At 39.8% G+C, this 20,591-nt stretch overlaps 1 protein-coding gene and 1 pseudogene across 2 annotated transcripts in view; both read right to left on the reverse strand.

Annotated features, from left to right (window-relative positions):
* TAB3 (TGF-beta activated kinase 1 (MAP3K7) binding protein 3) overlaps positions 1 to 11,983 on the reverse strand; it is a 58,042-nt gene extending 46,059 nt beyond the window's left edge. Inside the window, exons 1-3 of the mRNA XM_080831167.1 lie at positions 11,881 to 11,983; positions 5,720 to 5,796; positions 5,367 to 5,481 (exon numbers count right to left, since the gene is read on the reverse strand). The gene's annotated coding sequence lies outside the window, so the exon portion shown is untranslated. The remainder of the gene's footprint in view (positions 1 to 5,366; positions 5,482 to 5,719; positions 5,797 to 11,880) is intronic.
* LOC308337315 (B-cell CLL/lymphoma 7 protein family member C-like) lies at positions 8,712 to 9,366 on the reverse strand (annotated as a pseudogene). The gene has a single exon. The product of its transcript is annotated as a B-cell CLL/lymphoma 7 protein family member C-like (transcript).
* Positions 11,984 to 20,591: the final 8,608 nt, after the last annotated feature.

The raw sequence follows: 20,591 nt of genomic DNA on the forward strand, positions 1-20,591 counted from the left end.
TTAGACAATTCTAAAGTGATAAGTGACAATCTGAAACCAACCAGAGAATTCAAGCAGTATCTGAACTATACTGGCTAGGCAAGGCTGTGGCCTGGGACACCCTTGAAACACCTCCACTAAAGCACGGATGGCCACGGCTATGGACTGTGGAGCTGTGTAGGGTTCTAAAGCCACATAAACCAAGAAGTTCTACAGGGTGGAACTTTGTTGTCTGTCAGCTTTGTGGGCAACTTCCAATCTCTGAGGGCAGGATGGAGAGTGGGGGGGCCCGGACGCTAGGCTTGGCAGTGGAATCACTCTGAGGCTTCTTCTGGTGGTGCAGCTGCCCTCACTCCCACTCAGGAGAGCCAGCACCACGAGGTGCAGTGGGCTCAAAAAGCAGCTACTAGGATTTCTCCCAATAGAATTCCTCCTCCCAAACAGACAAATTTCTCCCAAAGCTCTGTTGTGATGCTGCCATTCTCCACACTCTAGAAAATGACCTCACACCCGGTGCTTTCTTTCCATAGCCTTCTCAGAGATCAGCAAATATGCAGGGTAGTGCAGTTATGGGCCTGAGTGTTCACTTCTGTCACATTTTAGCTCACTTCCTAAAATAATTATAGTAGAGATTACAAACCAATGGTCTGTAGGCCAAATTCAGCCCACTGATCTGTTTGCTTTGACCTCAATAATGTTAAAAAAAAAAAAAAAAAAGCTGAGCCACATTTTTTTGGAAGATCCTTTACTTCTTTAAGTCATCTCTACACCCAAAGTGAGGCTCGAACTCACACAACCTGGAGATCAAGAGTCGCGTGTTCCACTGACTGAGCCAGCCAGGTGCCCTGAGCCACACTTTAAAATAGAGAAATTTTACATAACAATCTGGATACCCAACTTTTCTCTGAAAAAATCAGAAGCTAGAGCAACAGCAGGCAACTGGTTAAAACTGAGGCACAGCTGCACCCTTTCAAAGGGTCACATACTTTCCAGCTTGCCTACTTTCCACACTTCCTAGGGCATCCCAGACACAGAGGCCTGAGGTCACTTCACTCACTGGCCTACCGAGAGGTCTGTGCCACCTGCACTATGTTCCATCAAAGGTTTAAAGCCAGTACTGTATCAGTCGGGTCTAGTGTGTCTCCACATGCATGCTTGGCCCATGTGTCACAAGGCAGTTAGCATCCTGGCCCCTTCTGTAAAACACCAAAGGCACTCCCAGGAGGCCCCTAGAAAGTCAAGAGCATCTCAGGCTGACAGCCACGGCTAGCACCTTAAGTTTTGTGAGGTGAAAACTGCTAAGGTTTGAAGAAAAGTAAGACTTGTCTTGAGAGGACTTTTAAGTAAAGGAATCATTCATTTTTCTGATTAGTCTGGCCCAGCCAATAACTGTTGAACCAGAAACATGTATACTCGTATAAACCTTTGGAATTTTCACCCATTTTCTTGTTGCTTTGGAAGTTTTGGTTTTCAGTGATATTTCCTGAGCCATATGTATGTACCAGACACCAGGCTTTAAGTGCTTTGTCTCATTTAATCCCCCTTATCCCACAGGAGAGGCAATAATATCATCCACATTTTACCAATGAGGAAATGTAATTCGCCTGTAGTCACAGAGTCAACAAGCAGCAAATCTAGGAAACAAACTTATCTAGCTACATGGTAAGGCTCTGATGATGTCAAAACTCTTAAAGACAGCTTCAATCAAAACCTGATTATAAAACAGAAGGGGTTTTTGTACTGGATAGTAAATTCTTCGAGATAAACAACAATAAGATGTGGGCAGTAGTGAAGCATAACAAATGACCTTTTATTAGTGGTACAGGTAAGGGTTCTAATTTCAAGACTTTTCATGCATATATGTAAAGGTGCAACTAAATAACAAGGAAGGGATAAGAATATGATACTTGTTATTTCCCCTAAATGAGCCTTCCAAATGATTTCTAAGATAATCATCCCACAGTATTTTGATTATAATGGAAACCATTCTGAAACAGTCACATATTCATTGAATCTCTCTTATTCTACTATATTCTCAAAGGAGATATACTACAGATCAATGTAATACTTATATTAAAAGACTCAAAAAGCGGGGCGCCTGGGTGGCTCAGTGGGTTAAGCCTCTGCCTTCGGCTCAGGTCCTGATCTCAGGGTCCTGGTATCAAGCCCCACATGGGGCTCTCTGCTCAGCAGGGAGCCTGCTTCCTCCTCTCTCTCTGCCTGCCTCTTTGCCTACTTGTGATCTCTCTCTCTGTCAAATAAATAAAAATTTAAAAAAAAATTTTTTTAAAAGACTCAAAAAGCATTTTCATGTTAAGTACAGTCCCCCAGAAACAAATAGAAGCATATTCACTTTATTTGGGTTTTTTTTTTTTTAAGATTTTATTCATTTGGGATGCCTGCGTGGCTCAGTCATTAAGTGTATGCCTTCGGCTCAGGTCATGATCCCAGTGTTCTGGGATGGAGCCCCGCATCTGGCTCCCTGCTCAGCGGGAAGCCTGCTTCTCCCTCTCCCACTCCCCCTGCTTGTGTTCCCTCTCTCACTGTGTCTCTCTGTCAAGTAAATAAATAAAATCTTTTGAAAAAAGATTTTATTCATTTATTTCAGAGAAGAAGAGAGAAAGACCTTGAGCAGGGGGGAGGGGCAGAGAGAGAAGCAGGCTCCCTGCTGAGCAGAGAGCCCAATGAGGGGCTCGAACCCAGGACTCCAGGATCACAACCTGAGCCTAAGGCAGACACTTAACTGACAGACCCACCCAGGTACCCCCATATTCAGTTTAAATTTAAAATGAGCACCCATTCTCCCACTCCCAAGTGAGTATCTGCTTGCACACTGCCACCTCTACAGAACCCATCATATGTGCCACTCCTGCCACCCCCCACTGACCTCCCCAACAAAAAATAAAAATAAAGGTACTTGGGATCGTCTCCCATTCTGAGTACGGTAACAAAAAAAGCAGGATATTATTGTTTTTTTTACTTATTTTTTTTAAAAATTATTTATTGGAGAGAAAGAAAGGGGGGAGGGTGGGAGCTCAAGCCAGCAGGGGGAGGGGCAGACAGAGAGAATCCTGAAGCAGACTCCTAGCCCAGTGGGGAGCCTGACCTGGGGCTTGATCCCATGAACTAGGAGATCACAACCTGAGCCGAAACCAAGAGCCGGAAGCCCAACCGAGCCACCCAGGTGGCCCAATTATTAGTTTTTAATTCAGCTCTATGCCCAACAGGGGGCTCAAACTCATGACCCCAAGATCAGGAGCCACATCCTCCATTGAATGAACCACCTAGGTGTCCCAAAGAAGTAGGTTATTAAAAAATAAAGCAAAACGACCTTACAGAGTGGCATATGAAAAAAGAAATGGGAAAGCATTCTTATTAGAAATATTTTGTTCATTTAGGAATACTGAGTTGGTGGCAGGAAAAAATAGTATCTAGGTTAGAAAAATCAAAGGTTTCCTTTATAAAGTGACTTTAAAAATATCTCAAGAACATTCTGGAAAAAGCAAAATTAGAGAGACAATAAAAAGATAAGTGGTTGGGGCGCCTGGGTGGCTCAGTGGCTTAAGCCTCTGCCTTCGGCTCAGGTCATGATCTCAGGGTCCTGGGATCAAGCCCCGCATCGGGCTCTCTGCTCAGCGGGGAGCCTGCTTCCCCCTCTCTCTCTGCCTGCCTCTCTGCCTACTTGTAATCTCTGTCTGTCAAATAAATAAATAAAATTTTAAAAAAAAGAGATACTTCTTTCTATTAAAAAAAAAAAAGATAAGTGGTTGCCAGGGTTTGTGGGGCAGGTTCACAGATGGAGCATAGGCAATTTTAAGGGTGGTGATATTTTTCTGTATAATACTCTAATAATAAATACATGACATCACGTACTTGTCAAAACCCATAGAACTTTTAACACAAAGAGTGAACCCTTTTTCTTTTTGAGGAAGGGAGGAGCAAGGGAGAGGGAGAGAGAGAATCTTAAGAAGGCTCCACACCCAGCCCAGAGTCTGATGTAGGGCTCAATCTCACCACCGAGATCATGACCTGAACCGAAATCAAGAGTCAGACGCTTAACCAACTGAGCCATCCCAGCGCCCCAAGAGTGAACCTTAAAGTATGCAAATTTAAGATCACTTAGTAGGTCAGGGGATCCCAGGAAGGAATAGACACCGTTATGATGTAATCTAACTGTATTACAAACGTATGAAACAATGTCATCCGGGGTGGGGGGAGTTGTTGACCTACATAACTTTGGAAATGAGTGGCATCTGTAAGACTAAAGTAAAGGCAAAAGGAAATATACATAAGCACTGTACTCTAGTCGATAAAGTGTTTCCCACGGGAGTAGGAGTGAACAATTAAGTACATGAATGGTGAACGGTGACAGCCAAGTTTTTCACTATTGGGAGAGGTTACAGATAAGCAAGTGGTTATAAGCAAGAGGTTACAGATAAGCAAGTGGAGGAGGCTAGAATGATCCATGCCTTAATGGATTACATTGGAGACATCAGTAAAAACTCATGTTTAGCTTAATATTGATATAGGTATATAAAAATAGATACAGAGAAACATTTATAGACATGCATAAATACTCAGATAGTGTATACCTGGGATTTCAGCTAACAGAACCTAGAAACACCACCACCCCAAAGTAGCAATGACCCTACCTAGCACTCAGATCTTGATTTCTAATACCATTAGCATTCTTTAATAAAAGGAACCAGGGCTTTGTGGAGAAGAAATGGCTGATTCTAGAACTAAAACAGGGGATACACAGGACAAGTCTGGAGTATCTTACAGTGCTCAAAAGGAAGGAAATGCTCAAAAGGAACCCCACCCCACAACAATGGGGGCATGTTAAAGTAACACACAGGCTAACCAAAAGAGCTCATCAACGGCCAAGGCTAGAAAAATTTAAGCAACCCAATAAAGCAGTAATGGATTATGACCCAAAGTATAAAATAATAATCCATGAACCCATAATAATACAAAGAAATGACTAAATAAATAAGCAAATGGGGGAGAAAAGACAATCTTCCATTCAGAAGAATTCCCAATAATTTATGTACAACACCCTAAAGGAGATGGGGTATAACTTCCCACTACTTAAGTGGCAACTACACAGTGCCTTTATTCCAAAACAACACACTACAAAAGAAAATTTTTTAAAAACTAACATTTGAGTGGAGAAGGGAGAAAGTGGACATAAACCTCAGCCAGGTGACCAAAGCCAACATTAACAGTGATAAATCATGTTGACAGTAAGTACTCCTGACATGATGTGACAAGACTATAGGAATGGCACTTTACCTCTGTGGTCTTCTTCCCCAAAATGCAGAACACAAGTCTAACAATGAAAAAACATGGGATAAATCCCAGTTGAGGGACATTCTACAAAATACCTGATCAGTTCTCCTCACAGCTGACAATGTCATCAAACCAATGAAAATCCAAGAAATTGTCACAGCAAGAGGAGCCTAAGAAGACATGACAACTAAACATTATCCCAGTGGGATCCTGGAAGAGAAAAAGTACATTAGTTAAAAAGTAAGGAAAAGTGAGTGAACTATGGACTTTAGTTAATAACAGTGTTTCAATACTGGTTAATTAACTGTAACAAATATACCATACCAAGGTCATCTATTAATAATAAAAAAATTGAGTGCGGGGCATATGGGAATTCTGTATCATCCTCTCAATTTTTCTATAAAATTAAAACTGTACAAAACAATTGATCTAATTTAAAAAAAATTACCTCAAGATGATCTAGAATCTCCAGCACAGGAGTCTTATTCACATCTTCGGCTCTAAAAGCACCTTCTTTTCAGTAGTCTAGAAATGTGACAAAATGAGGAGTTAATTATCTTTTTTTTTTATCTTTTTGCTGAGTTTTCCTAACTCAGTATGGAAACCTGACAAAAACTCAGACTTCTGGTGATTTTAAGTAATAGCACACAGAATGCTAGACCACACTTTTAGGGCAGGTGGCTCTTTCCCAAGTAGCATCACAAGCTGATCATCTTCCTTTCTTTTAGGTCACACATATTTTCTACAATAATTAAATTCTACATTATCCCAAGGAGAGAGCAGCAGCAAAGGAAAATAAAAAAATAACCCACTGTTTTTTTTTTCCAAGTATAATAAGCAGGTTTTACTTTTAAGTAACTTTTTTTTTTTTTCTGAGCCAGATTAGATCGTCATTCATTCAGGCAATTTATTTTTTTGTATTACTGTTATGTTATTCACCATAGTACATCATTAGTTTTTGATGTAGTGTTCCATGATTCACTTTTTGTGTTTAACACCCAGTGCTCCATGCAATCCGTGCTCTCCTTAATACCCACCACCAGGCTAACCCATCCCCGTACCCCCTCCCCTCTGAAACCCTCAGTTTGTTTGCCAGAGTCCATAGTCTCTCATGGTTTGTCTCCCCCTCCAATTTCCCCCTCATCCTTTTTCCCTTCCTTCTCCTAATGTCCTCCATGCTATTCCTTATGTTCCACAAATAAGTGAAACCATATAACTGACTTTCTCTGCTTGACTTATTTCACTCAACATAATCTCCTCCAGTCCTGTCCATGTTGATGCAAAAACCTGGGTATATTCATCCTTTCTGATGCTGAGTAATATTCCATTGTATATATAGACTTCACTCTCAGCAACAGACAGATCATCTAAGCAGAAGATCAACAAAGAAACAAGGGCTTTGAATGACACACTGGACCAGATGGACCTCATAGATATACACAGAACATTCCACCCTAAAACACCAGAATACTCATTCTTCTCGAGTGCACATGGAACTTTCTCCATGGGCATCTGGGTCACAAAATCAGGGCTCAACCGGTAACAAAAGATTAAGATTATTCCCTGCATATTCTCAGACCACAATGCTTTGAAACTGGAACTCAACCACAAGAAAAAGTTTGGAAGAAATTCATACACTTGGAAGCTAAAGACCATCCTGCTCAAGAATGTTTGGGTCAATCACGAAACCAAAGAACAACAATTCATGGAAACCAATGAAAAACCAATGAGAATGAAAATACATCGGTCCAAAGCCTAAGGAATACAGCAAAGGCAGTCCGAAGGGGGAAATACATAACCATTTGTTTTCTTAAGGCTTTTGCAGCACACGTGGTTGTGACGTAACATCCCTAGGCCCCAGCTATTTATAGAAGAAAGGATGAAGTGCAGGCCCCGCAAGCATGTATAAAACTTTAAACTGCACAGCCAAAAGAATAAATGCCTTTTTTTAAAATGCTGACTATAATATAACCCATTTCTGTTCCATGAAGAGCAATTTATATAAGGAACAGTGGCCTTACTGGCTTATTTTGACAAATGAGCATTCTCTGTTACCATGACTCAGAAACTACAAGAGTCCCCTCTTACATGTCATTTTGCCTCCTATAACTTCAGTTGCCATATTCAACTGCAGTCCAGCAGATGACCCACCTTCCACCGTATCAGCAGAAGGTCAAGACTGGCCTAACACTACATCACAGTGCCTACGCCATTCATCTCACTGTGCATCACCTAGGCATTTTGTCATCTCATAAGAAGGGTGAGTACAAAAAATAAGCTATTTTAAGAGAAACACCACATTCACATAATTTCATTATGGTATATGGTCATAAATGTTCTTTGTTATTATTAATCTTTTTCTGTCCCTAATATACAAACTTTATCACAGGTATCTATATACATACAGAAAAAACACAGTAGGGGCAGCTGGGTGGCTCAGTCATTAAGTGGCTGCCTTCAGCTCAGGTCATGATCCCAGCTGTGGTGGGATCAAGCCTCCTACTAGCTACTCCCACTAGCTCCCTGCTCAGTGGGAAGCCTGCTTCTCCCTCTCCAGCTCCCCCATGCTTGTGTTCCCTCTCTCACTGTCTCTGTCAAATAAATATATAAAATCTTTAGGAAAAAAAACCCCATAGTATATATAGGGTTTGGTACTATCTACAGTTTAGGGGATCCACTGGGTATCTTCAAATGTATTCCCTGTGGATAAAGTTGGGGGGGACTGCCATATCTTCATCCCAGTAACCCTAATACTACAATGTTAACTTTATCATTTGTAGGCAAATAATGCCTTAGATCAGAGGGACCAGAGAGATATAAGTCTCCTGACCAAACCTCATTTTATAACCACAGGAGAGTTAACACACCCTGTTTATGCTCTATGTATTTATACACACTTTATACTGTGTGTGTGTGTGTGTGTGTATATACATACACACACTTCACCATATTTTTACCAAATTTTTTAATTTCTTAATTACTTTATCTTAAACATTACCCCCAAAATGAGCAAAAGTCCTGGGCACCTACACGAATGCTGTTTTCTACCATATGTAATAGCTTTTTCAAATCTCTGATATGACAATGCAAAATCCACCTCACATTCATGTCAACTTTCTTCCAATGACCTAAATCACCACAGCTTTTTCCCTTTCCTAAATGTTCAAAAAGTTGTGCGTTTATTACCACTATGAGCACTTGAAATAATGTTTTTTAACTTTTTATTGTCCTCTAGGTATTATCACTGTAAATCTTGAGAACAAAAACCAACAGTACCTTGTGCACGCTAAATACTTAGTAAAAATGACAAAATACAGGATTTTACATTAATTGGAAATCAAGGTGTTTCAAGGTCTTTTTTTTTTTTTTTCAACAAAAGGGTCTTTATTTGTAAAAGGCCAGAAGAGCTCCTCAGGCGATGGGACAGGCAGGCCGGCTTCTCAGGGGTCAGGGGCATTTGGGCAGTAGTGCTTGAATAGGGTGAGAGGGTACCCTGAGTGCTCTGTGTCACCCTGGGCTGCCTTGGGGACAGGCAGCACTAGCTCAAAGGTAGGGTTAACTCCAAAGGCCTCAGCCTCCAGCAGTTCTGAAACAGGATCCTCCCTGGTCAGCACTGGGGTTCATCAGTGCTGCCTGCGTTAATGCTCCCGGGATGGCTCTCTTTAGACCAGCCATGGGGGCTGAGCACCCTCTGGGACCCCTTCTGGTAGTCTGGGAGGTGACAAAAGGGCAGCTGGGCTGGCAGATGCCCTCAGGGCTGGGATCAGTGCCCTTTTGCAGGGAGCCCTCCAAATGGAAACTGATTATGGTTCTCACGGAAATCCAGCAGGATGAAAGAGCAACCCCACCCCCGGAGATTGGTGCCCCACCTTGCCACTCTAGGCCTTAGGATTCCTCTACAGCCCCACCTGCCCTCTGTCACTCTTCCTCCTTGGAGTCCACTACTAGCACCCACTTGAAGATATGAAGGGAAATGTCGCCCACAGTCACCCAGGACTTCTCCCATCTCCAGACCTTCTTGATGCTTGCCATCACTTTCTTGATGTCATCCTTACCCCAGCTCTGGGTCTCAGTCCACATGATCCAGCCAGCCATGCTGGCAGGTCTAAGGTCGAGGCTGTGGTTGGGCTGCCTCCCGTCCGGCAGGCTCAGGTTCAGCACAGGACCCAGGTGCCGCTCTCTTGGCCTGCCGTCCCTCCCCACTCCAAGGCCTTTATTAGCTCAATTCTTAAATGGCATTATTTAAAAAGAAAGATAGGACAATCGATGGGTAACACATGCTAAAGGCAGATCATCTCTACATTTTATTAAAGAGATTACTTAGAACAGTGTTTTTCAAATGGTAAGTTGTGGCCTATTAGTGAATTATGTAATAAATTTATTGGGTGATGACAAGCATTTTAGAAAAAGAAAAGTACCATAGAAAGTATCAGAGTGCTTTATACATAGTAATGCTAAACAATAAACCTCAAAAATTTATTTGAGGTATAGATATGTATTAAATCATGATTTGTAAGTGTTTTTTGGGGTTTGTTTTATTTTGTTTTGTTTTTTACTGTGGGTTGTTATAAGAAATACTGACTTAGAATGAGGTATTATAGGTTATGTAATAAAGAATATTTACTACCTTTCCATTCTACTTTCATCTTAATAGATGGGTAGCTTTCTAATTAACCAAATGGAGTTGAGAAACATCTGGACATAAAAGCCGAAACAACTCTTTGTTATGAATTTTTCTGTGACTTTATATTTCTCAAATGCAGCCTCAATGTGTTTTGTGTGGCTCCCTCACATACTACCAGAGGTTCCTACCTTCTAAAAAGTTTTTTTTTAAGTAATCAGTGTCCTAAACTCAGAAATTCAAGATCACAAACCATGGGTATTTCCTACTGGAAAGGTATGAAAGATGAACAAAGTACCACTTATTTATTTAACAATGACAAATCTGACAATCCTCCCAAACCCACTGTTCATTCATTTAACAAAATCTGAGCACACAGCTTAGAGGTAGACAAGACCCATGCCCCCTCAAAGAAACACACTGGCAGTTGTGGGATTAAGTCCTATAATAAACTGTCACATAGAGAAACAATTAAAATAAGACAAGGAAAAAGAGTATGAATGAAAGCTTCATCGAAGAGATGACATTTAAGCTAAGTTGCAAAGAACAGGGTTCTCTGAAATAAGAACAACAGAAATAGAACATTAGAAGGAACTCTACACATCATGTAACCAAGAGGCTCCCAACTGGGGATAATTTTGCCCAAAAAGGCACATCTGGAAATGTTTGGAGACAATTTTAGTTGTCATGCTAGAGAGGGATGCTATGGCATTTGGTAGGCAGAGGCCAAAGACACTGAGAAACCCTGAATCCAACCTCAGTACAATCCCTTTGTTTTACACAAGGAGGTAACTGAAGGCCACAGGGATTTTAAAATTTGCTAAAAAAGCTAAGTTTATAAAACAGGCCTCATAAATCTTGTCCAGTGTTCAATTCACAACACACACCCACGTGTTATTATACTAGGAAACAGATGTTTTATTTATTTTTTTAAAGATGTTATTTATTTGACAGAGAAAGACAGTGAGAGAGGGAACACAAGCAGGGGCAGTAGAAGAAGGAGAAGCAGGCTTCTCACCCAGCGGGGAGCCCGATGTAGGGCTCAATCCCAGAACTCTGGGATCATGACCTGCACCGAAGGCAGACGCTTAGTGACTGAGCCACCCAGGTGTCCCAGGAAACAGATGTTTTAAAAGAGTGGGAACGTGGGGCACCTGGGTGGCTCAGTGGGTTAAAGCCTCTGCCTTCAGCTCAGGTCATGATCCCAGGGTCCTGGGATCGAGTCCCGAATCAGGCTCTCTGCTCAGCAGGGAGCCTGCTTCCTCCTCTCTCTCTGCCTGCCTCTCTGCCTACTTGTGATCTCTGTCTGTCAAATAAATAAATAAATAAAATCCTTTTTTTAAAAAAGGGTGGGAACGTTTGTGTAAGATGGAAAAACAAACTATCTAGATAGAAATCAAAGGTGATATTATTATACAGTCTTGAAACAGATCAATGGCTCAAAGCAAAAAGCATATTACAATACCATTTAAAAAATTATACCCGTATTTGTTTTAATACTAGATTTACCATCTATACAACTCAGTTACTGAACATGGACCTCTAAGAAAAATTACAATAAAAACTAGAGAACTGGAAGGTCAGCACACACACATACCACACTCAGTTACTCCTGAGGGCAGGTCTTCAAAGCTTTCCCAGCTCCAGCCACAATCACTGGGTGTCTGGAACCTGGGCGGGATTTGCCCCTTTAATTCAAAATCAAATTCTAAGTTACCCTTTCCGTCGGCTGGTGAGGTTTCTAATTTAAAAAAAAAAAATGAAATGTACACACACCTCCTCAAGGTCCTGAATTAGGGCCTGGACACCTGAAGTTACCTAGACATCTTTTATTTTTTCATCCTTGCTCTTCAGTGAACAAAAAGGATGGGAGTGAGGGGATAAGATAAACAACGATGCTAAAGCAATGTAGATTAGATTTCAAAAAAGGTTTTTGCTCTAATAACTACAGAAATAAAGACATATATATATAGATATACACTCCTTACCTCCAATTTTTCAAAATGATGAAGCTTCAACTAAGATAACTTGTCCAGTTTGACGCACAACAGTTCACGGTGAAAAACTTGAAAAAAGGCTGCAGACACTATCCTAAAAAAATGAAAGTCCAAACAGGTAAGATTTCAACTATGAAAGGTTTAAAGAAAAGAGCATAAGCAAGTTATACAGCAAATAAATACAAGGTCATGAAACAGAAAGCATTTGTTTGTACACCTTTACTACCTGAAATTTCAGTAAATAAGGTTGATGTTCCATCAACACTAACAGAAGTTCACCTGAGTAAATCAGTCACCTTGCTCCCCTTCCCACTAAGTCGCTTTTAGTACCTAAGGGAGATCTATCAACAGCAGAGAGTTAGGGTTAGGGCAAAGATTTTCTGAGGTTTTGTCTTCACAGAAATCTAGCAAGAGGAACTTTAATTGCAGCCCTGGCAAACCATCAGGGGTCCTGGTAGCTTCCCATTTATACTAGCCATTAAAATTTAATGGGTTTCAGGCTCCTTAAGAGCCATAGGTCTTAAAATTTAAATGACTCCATACCATGTCTAAGATATTCTCTGGTAAAGGAATTTTTTAGATTTCCACACCCCAAATGAGCACCACACCCCTACGGCAAAGCCCAACAGCAAAGAGGGTATATGGTTCTTTGTCACCTGATATACCTTCTCAATAGAATTATAACTGCTCAGGGTGCCAGGGTGGCTCAGTGGGTTGGGCCTCTGCCTTCAGCTCAGGTCATGATCTCAGGGTCCTGGGATCGAGTCCCACATCTGGTTCTCTGCTCGGCAGGGAGCCTGCTTCTCCCTCTCTCTCTCTCTCTGCCTGCCTCTCTGCCTACTTGCTATTTCTGTCAAATATATCAATAAAATCTTAAAAAAAAAAAAAAAGAGGTGCCCCTGGGTGGCTCAGTGGGTTAAGTCTCTGCCTTCAGCTCAGGTCATGATCTCAGGGTCCTGGGATCAAGCCCCGCATCAGGCTCTCTGTTCAGCGGGGAGCCTGCTTCCCCCTCTATCTCTGCCTGCCTCTCTGCCTACTTGTGATCTTTGTCAGGTAAATAAATAAAATCTTTTTAAAAAATTTTTAAAAAATTAAAAAAAGAAAAAAAAAAGAATTACAACTGCTCACTAAAGACTGGGAGGCCCTCCCCATAACCCAACTCACAAAGTCAATCACCTAGCACTCAAAAATACGAAAAAATAAAAATACTTGATCACAAATGCCAATGAATATATATAAATATACATAAAGAAGAAAGCAGAAATAAGTACATACCTATCAATAATTACTTTAAATGTAAATGGACTAAAGCGCCAATAAAAAGATACAACGTAAGGGGCACCTGGCTGGCTCGGTCTGCACAGCATGCAACTCCTGATCTCAGGGTCATGAGTTCAAACCTCATGTTGGGTGTGGGGCCTACTTAATCAAAAAAAAAAAAAAAAAAGATACCAGGTCAATGAATTAAAAAAACAGGATCCATGTATATGCCAGTCTACAAGACACTCACTTCAGAACTAAAGACACATGTGGACTGAAAGTGAAGGGATGGAAAAGCATTTATCATACAAATCAAGTGAGAAAACAAACAAACAAACAAAAAAAGCCAGGATAGCGGGACTTGGGTGGCTCAGTCTTGGGTGGCTCAGTCGGTTAAGGCTCTGACCTTCTCATTTCAGCTCAGGTCTTGATCTCAAGCCGTGGTTTCAGGCCCCCGTGTTGGGCTCCACACTGGGAGTGGAGCCTATTTAAAAAAAAACAAACAAAACAAACAAACAAAAACTTACTATGTACAAGAGCCAGGGTAGCAATACCTGTATCAGACAAAATAGACTTTAAAATGAAAACTGTAGCAAGAGACAAAGAAAAGCCCTACATAATAATAAAGGAAACAGGGGCACCTGGGTGGCTCAGTGGCTTAAGCCTCTGCCTCCAACTCAGGTCATGATCCCAGGGTTCTGGGATCGAGCCCCGCATGGGGCTCTCTGCTTAGCAGAGAGCCTCCTTCCTCCTCTCTCTCTGCCTGCTGCTCTGCCTACTTATGATCTCTCTCTCTGTCAAATAAATAAATAAAATCTTTTAAAAAAATAAATAATAAAGGAAACAATGCAGTAAGAAGATATAAAAGTTTACATATCTATGCACCCAGCATAGAAGAACCAAAATTCGTAAACCAATTATTAACAGACAGAGAGGGAGAAACAGACAGTAATAATAGTAGTGAACTTTAACACCCCACTTACAACAACAGATAGATCATTCAGACAGAAAATGAAAAGGAAAGAATGGCTTTAAGCAGCACATTAGACCAGATGGACCTAACAGATATACACAGAACATTCCATCCCAAAACAGAATACACATTCTCTTCAAGTGCACATGGAACATTCTCCAGAATAGATCATGTAAGGCCACAAAACAAGTCTCAATGAAAACTGAAAACACATCAACCATCTTTTCCAACCAAAACAGTATGAAACTACAAATCAATTACAAGAAAAAATTCCGGAAAAACACAAATACATGTAGGCTAAAACAACATGGTACTAAAAAAATGGGTCAACCAAGAAATCAAATGGGAAATCAAAAAATACATAGAGACATATGAAAATGAAAATATGCTGGTCCAAAATCTTTGGGATACAGCAAAAACACTTCTACGAGGGAAATTTATAGCAATACAGGCCTTCCTCAAGAAATGAGAAAAATGTCAGATAAACAATCTAACCTTACTCCTAAGGAAGCTAGAAAAAACAAGGCCCAAAACTAGTAGGAAGAAGGAAATAGTAAAGATTACAGGAAAAAGAAATGACATAGAGACTACAAATACAATAAAAAGTGATCAATAAAACGAGGAACTGGTTCTTAAAAAAGATAAAATTGATAAATCTTTAGCCAGATTCATCAAGAAAAAAAGAGAGCTCAAATAAATCAGAAATGAAAGAGAAGTAACAAACTGACACCACAAAAACACAAAGGACTGTAAGAGACTACTACCAAGGGGAACCTGGGTGGCTCAGTGGGTTAAAACCTCTGCCTTCAGCCCAGATCATATCCCAGGTTCCTGGGATCAAACCCCACATCGGGCTCTCTGCTCAGCGGGGAGCCTGCTTCCACCTCTCCCTCTCTCTGCCTGCCTCTCTGCCAACTTGTGATCTCTGTCTGTCAAATAAATAAATAAAATCTTAAAAAAGAGAGAGAGAGAGACTACTACCAAAAATTATGCAGCATGAAAATGGACAACCTAGAAGATATGGCTAAATTCCTAGAAACATACAATTTTCTAAGACTGAATCAGGAAGAAATAGAATATTTGAACAGAATGATTACTATAATAGCAATAAAACCAAATCAGTAATCAAGAAACTTACAAAAAGCAAAAGTCTAGGTCCACATAGCTTCACAGGTGAATTCTACCAATTATTTAAAGAGTTAATACCTATCCTGAACAAAGTATTCCAAAAAATAGGAAGGAAAAATTCCCTAATCATTCTATGAGACCAGCACTACCCTGATACCAAAACCAGACAAAGATATTAGAATAAAAGAAAATTACAGAGCAATATCCCTGATGAAAAGAAATGAAAAATGCTCAACAAAATATGAGCACACCAATTCATTATTACATTAAAAGAATCATTCACTGTGATCAAGTAGGATTTTTTTTAATATTTTATTTATTTATTTGACAGACAGAGATCACAAGTAGGCAGAGAGGCAGGCAGAGAGAGAGAGAGAGAGAGAGGAGGAGGAAGCAGGCTCCCTGCTGAGCAGAAAGCCCGATGCGGGGCTCGATCCCAGGACCTGGGATCATGACCTGAGCCGAAGGCAGAGGCTTTAACCCACTGAGCCACCCAGGCGCCCAGATCAAGTAGGATTTATTCCAGGGATGCAAAGGTGGTACAATACTCACAAATCAATGAGACATCAAATAATCAAGCGAAAGGATAAAAAACCTTATGATTATCTCAACAGTTGCAGAAAAAGCACTTGACAGAGTACCACAACCACTCACGATAAAAACTCCCAACAAAGTAGAATGAGAGAGAACATACCATAACACAATAAAACCCACATATAAAAACCCACAGCTAACAGCATACTCAATGACGAAAAAGTGAGAACTTTTCCTCCAAGATCAGGAAGAAGACAAGGATGTCCACGCTCACCGCTTTTGCTCAACATAGATCTGGAAGTCCTAGTCAGAGTAATCAGACAAGAAAAAGAAAAAAAAAAGGGCACAAAGTTGTAGAGAATAAGTAAACCTATTTGCAGTTGACGTGATACTATATAGAAAAAACCCTAAAGCCTCCACCAAAAAATTATTAGAACTGATCAATGAACTCAGTAAGTTGCAGGATACAAAATTAATATACAGAAATATGTTGCATTTGTACAACTTCATTAATAATGTAGTAGAAACAGAAATTAAAACAATTCCATTTACAATTTCAAAGAGAACAAAATTCCTACAAATAAACTTAACCAAGAAGGTGAAAGACCTGTATTCTGAAAACTATAAAACCCCAATGAAAGAAACTGAAGAGACACAAATGGAAGGATACTTCGTGCTCATGGATTAGAATAATTAATATTTTTAAATATCCATAATACCCAAGAAATCTATATATTCACTGTAATCCCTATTGAAACACCAAGAGCGTTTTTCACAGAACTAGAATAAATAATACTAAAATCTATATGAAACCACAAAACACCTTGACAAGCCAAAGCAATCTTGAGAAAGAACAAACCTGGAGGTATTACAATCCCAGATATCAGGACATACTGTAAAGCTGTAATAATTAACACTATGCTACTGGCACAAAAACAGACACATAGATCAAAGAAACAAAATAGAGGGCACAGAAATAAACCCACGCTTAGTCAATTAATCTATGACAAAGGAGGTAAGAGTATACAATGGGGAAAGGAGTCTCTTTAATAAATGATGCTGGGAAAACCGAACAAGCTACATGCTAAACAACGAAAATGGACCACTTTCTTACACCATACACAAAAATAAACTCAAAATGGATTGAAGATATAAATCTAAAACCTGAAAATACAAAACTCCTTGAAGAAAACACAGCTAGCAATTTCGGGGTGACATCAGGCTTAGCAACATTTTTCTAGATATGTCCCCCAGGCAAGGGAAACAAAAGCAAAATTAAACTATTGGAACTACACCAAAATAAAAGGCTTTTACACAACAAAGAAAAGCATCAACAAAATGAAAAGGCAACCTACAGAATGGAAAAAGATACTTGCAAATATATTAACTGATAAGGGGCTAATATCCAAAATATAAAAAGAACATCTAACAACTCAAGGCCAAAAAAATCCCTCAAGTAATCTGATTAAAAAATGAGAAGACCTGGATGGAAATTTTTCCAAAGAAGACATACAAATGGCTGATACAGAAAAAGATGTTCAGGGGCACCTGGGTGGCTCAGTTGGTTAAGCCTCTGCCTTCGGCCCGGGTCATGGTCTCAGGGTCCTGGGATCAAGCCCTGCATCGGACTCCCTGCTCGGCAGGGAGCCTGTTTCCCCCTCTCTCTCTGCCTGCTGCTGCTCTGCCTACTTGTGATCTCTCTCTCTCTCTCTCTCTCTCTGTGTCAAATAAATAGATAAAATCTTTAAAAAAAAAAAGATGTTCAGTCATTAGGGAAATGCCAATCACAATGAGATACCACCTTAAACCTGTCAGAATGGCTATTATCAAAAAGACAAGAAATAACAAGTGTTGGAAAGGATGTAGAGAAAAGGGAATCTTCACTCATTGTTGGTGGAAATATAAATGAGTATAGCCACTGTGGAAAACAGTATGGAGGTTCCCCAAAAAATTAAAAATAGAAATATTATATAATACAGTAGTTCCACTACTGGGTACTTACCCAAAGAAAATGAAAACACTAACTTGATATCTGCACCCTTATGTTTACTGCAGCATTATTTACAATAGCCAAGATATGGAAGCAACCCAAGTGCCCATCCATAGATGAACGAACCACTGAAAATGTAGCATGTATGTGTGTGTGTGCGTGTAATGGAGTATTACTCAACCATAAAAAATTGTATCTTGCCATTTGAGACAACATGGATTGGGACCTAGAAGGTATTATGCTAAGTGAAGTAAGTCAGAGAAAGACAAATACCATATGATTTCACTTACATGTAGAATCTAAAAAGCAAAACACAGTAAAACAGACTCTTAAATGCAGAGAATAAGCTGATGGTTGCCATACGGGAGGTGGGTGGGGGAATGGATGAAACAAAAGGGAGTAAGATGTGCAAACTTCTAGTTATAAAATAAGCAAGTCACTGAAATGAAAAGTAACATAGGGAATATAGTCAGTTATATTGTAATAATGTTGTTTGGTGACAGATGGTGACTACACTTATGGTGAGCACTGAGTAATACACAGAATTGTTGAATCAGTGTATTGCACACCTGAAACTAATATAACATTGTACACTACTTATATAGCAATTTTAAAAAGAAGAAAGCAGTCTTTAGTTCCCCAAGAGGCGTTAAAAGCTCAAGAACTGATTAGATATTTCAGGTTAACCAAGTAGCCCTATTAAAATGAGGAAAAATCTTCTACAGAGAAAGAGTACAGCTAATAATGGCCGATGTGACCAAATTAGAAAAATCACTACTTTATTTATTTATTTATGTATTTCTTTATTTAGTAAACTCGACCCCCAATATGGGGCTTGAACACATAACCCCAAGATCAAGAGTCACATGCTCTACCAACTCAGCCAGCCAGGCACCCCTCAATTTCCTAACTTTTAATTAAATAACTAATCCATGCACTGGTAATCAATGGATGATAAAAGAATGAGATAAAGGTGGGGTTCCATGAGGGGATCAGGATGTTATCACCTGAACCTGCAACAAATCAAACAAACTACATAGAAAAGTTTTTTAGAGAACCGGGGAAACTTGAACATGGACTACATATCATATAAGCTATTAAGAAATCATTATCAGGGGCACCTGGGTGGCTCAGTGGGTTAAAGCCTCTGACTTCTGCTCAGGTCATGATCCCAGAGTCCTGGGATGGAGCCCCGCAGAGAGCCTGCTTCCTCCTCTCTCTCTGCCTGCCTCTCTGCCTACTTGTGATCTCTGTCTGTCAAATAAATAAATAAAATCTTTTTAAAAAAAGAAATCATTATCAGGTGTGTTGTATATGATAATAAATTGCGGTAATGCAAAATAACGTGCTGCTTTAGAGACATATTATTTAGGAATAAAATAATGTCTTAGATATGCTATAAATCCTCAGCAAAATAGTGGGGTGGGGGATGAGGAAACAAGTATGGTGAAATGTTGATGACCGCAGCACAGAGGTTCACTAAACTTTGTGTACATTTCAAAATGTTCACAAAAAGGGTTAAAATAAAAGCAATCAACTAGAGTCACTGCAGAGTCTAAGGAAAACAACAATGAATTCAAATTAACATTTAAAAGACCACTTTCATTACTTTTTACAGAGACTGCAGAAAAAGCTGCGCATATAAAACAACTGCAAGAGTTCTTAAGGCAGTCCACAGTCCAAAGATAAAATCCTTAAAAAGCCAACACTATTTAAGTATCAATTTAATACTAATGTTAGTAGCCATATTATTAATTACAATGATCACATTATCATTTATAACTGATTATACTGCACATATTAAGTATTTATTGAAAAGTTATTATATGCAGGCTCTGCAGTAAGTGGTAAAGCAAGACTGGGAAGCCCGTTCCCAGTTTTAATGCTTCCACCTGAGCTGGTGAAAAAGAACATACTCCATACACTAATAACAGAGTTCAGAGAAAGGAGAGATGGATTCAGGTAAAGCAAGTTAACAGAAGAAAAATAATCAAAGTAGACAACAAAATACATACAAGATTCTAAAAAAGGAAGGGGAAAAATGCAAAAGTTCTGATGAGGATATCCAAAAGATGATGGCACCAGTCACAGTTCTATCAAAATTTTATTTTTGTTTTTAAAGATCTGAGAGAGAGAGCGCAAGAGCTCACGTGGCGGAACAGGGACAGAGGGGCAGAGGGTGAGGGAGAAGAGGAGACTCCCCAGAGAGTGCAGAGCCTCACAGGGGGACTCAATCTCAGGACCCTGAGACCATGACCTGAGCCGAAATCAAGAGTCAGATGCCTAACCAAGTGAGCTACCCAGATCAATCAATATTTCAATGCATGACAGATTTGTCAGTGGGACAGGAGGCAAAACTAATAAATGAACTTTCAAGAAAAGAATCCTTAGACAGGGACTTAAAAAAAATAGTTCTTGAAAGAAAATGGAGTAATACTGAATGAGGCCACATCCTCATACCCTCAAACATGTAGTAAATGAACACTATGTAACTGAATATACTCCAAGTAAACAAGAACATTTGACATTCACAGACCTAATAAAAGATAACTGTTCAAGGTTACCCTAACAAGAGCATTGAAAGTGAGATGTGAGCACCATGCAGAAGCACCATACTTCTGGTGAAGCAGTGACTCTATTGCTGCAAAAAATGTCCAAGGGAGAAAAGCTTTTTGTTCTCCCTAAGATTCAGATGATCAGAGCAAACAAGATTTTTACTAGGATCTTAATCAAGAGTGATTAGAGAAGCAAGAAAAAAAGCCTTACAGAAGATATCCAGTAAGGGAGTTACAGAGTTTGATTTTAACCATAAGAATA

This window comes from Martes martes (assembly GCF_963455335.1).
Source record: "Martes martes genome assembly, chromosome: X".
NCBI classification, from domain to species: domain Eukaryota; kingdom Metazoa; phylum Chordata; class Mammalia; order Carnivora; family Mustelidae; genus Martes; species Martes martes.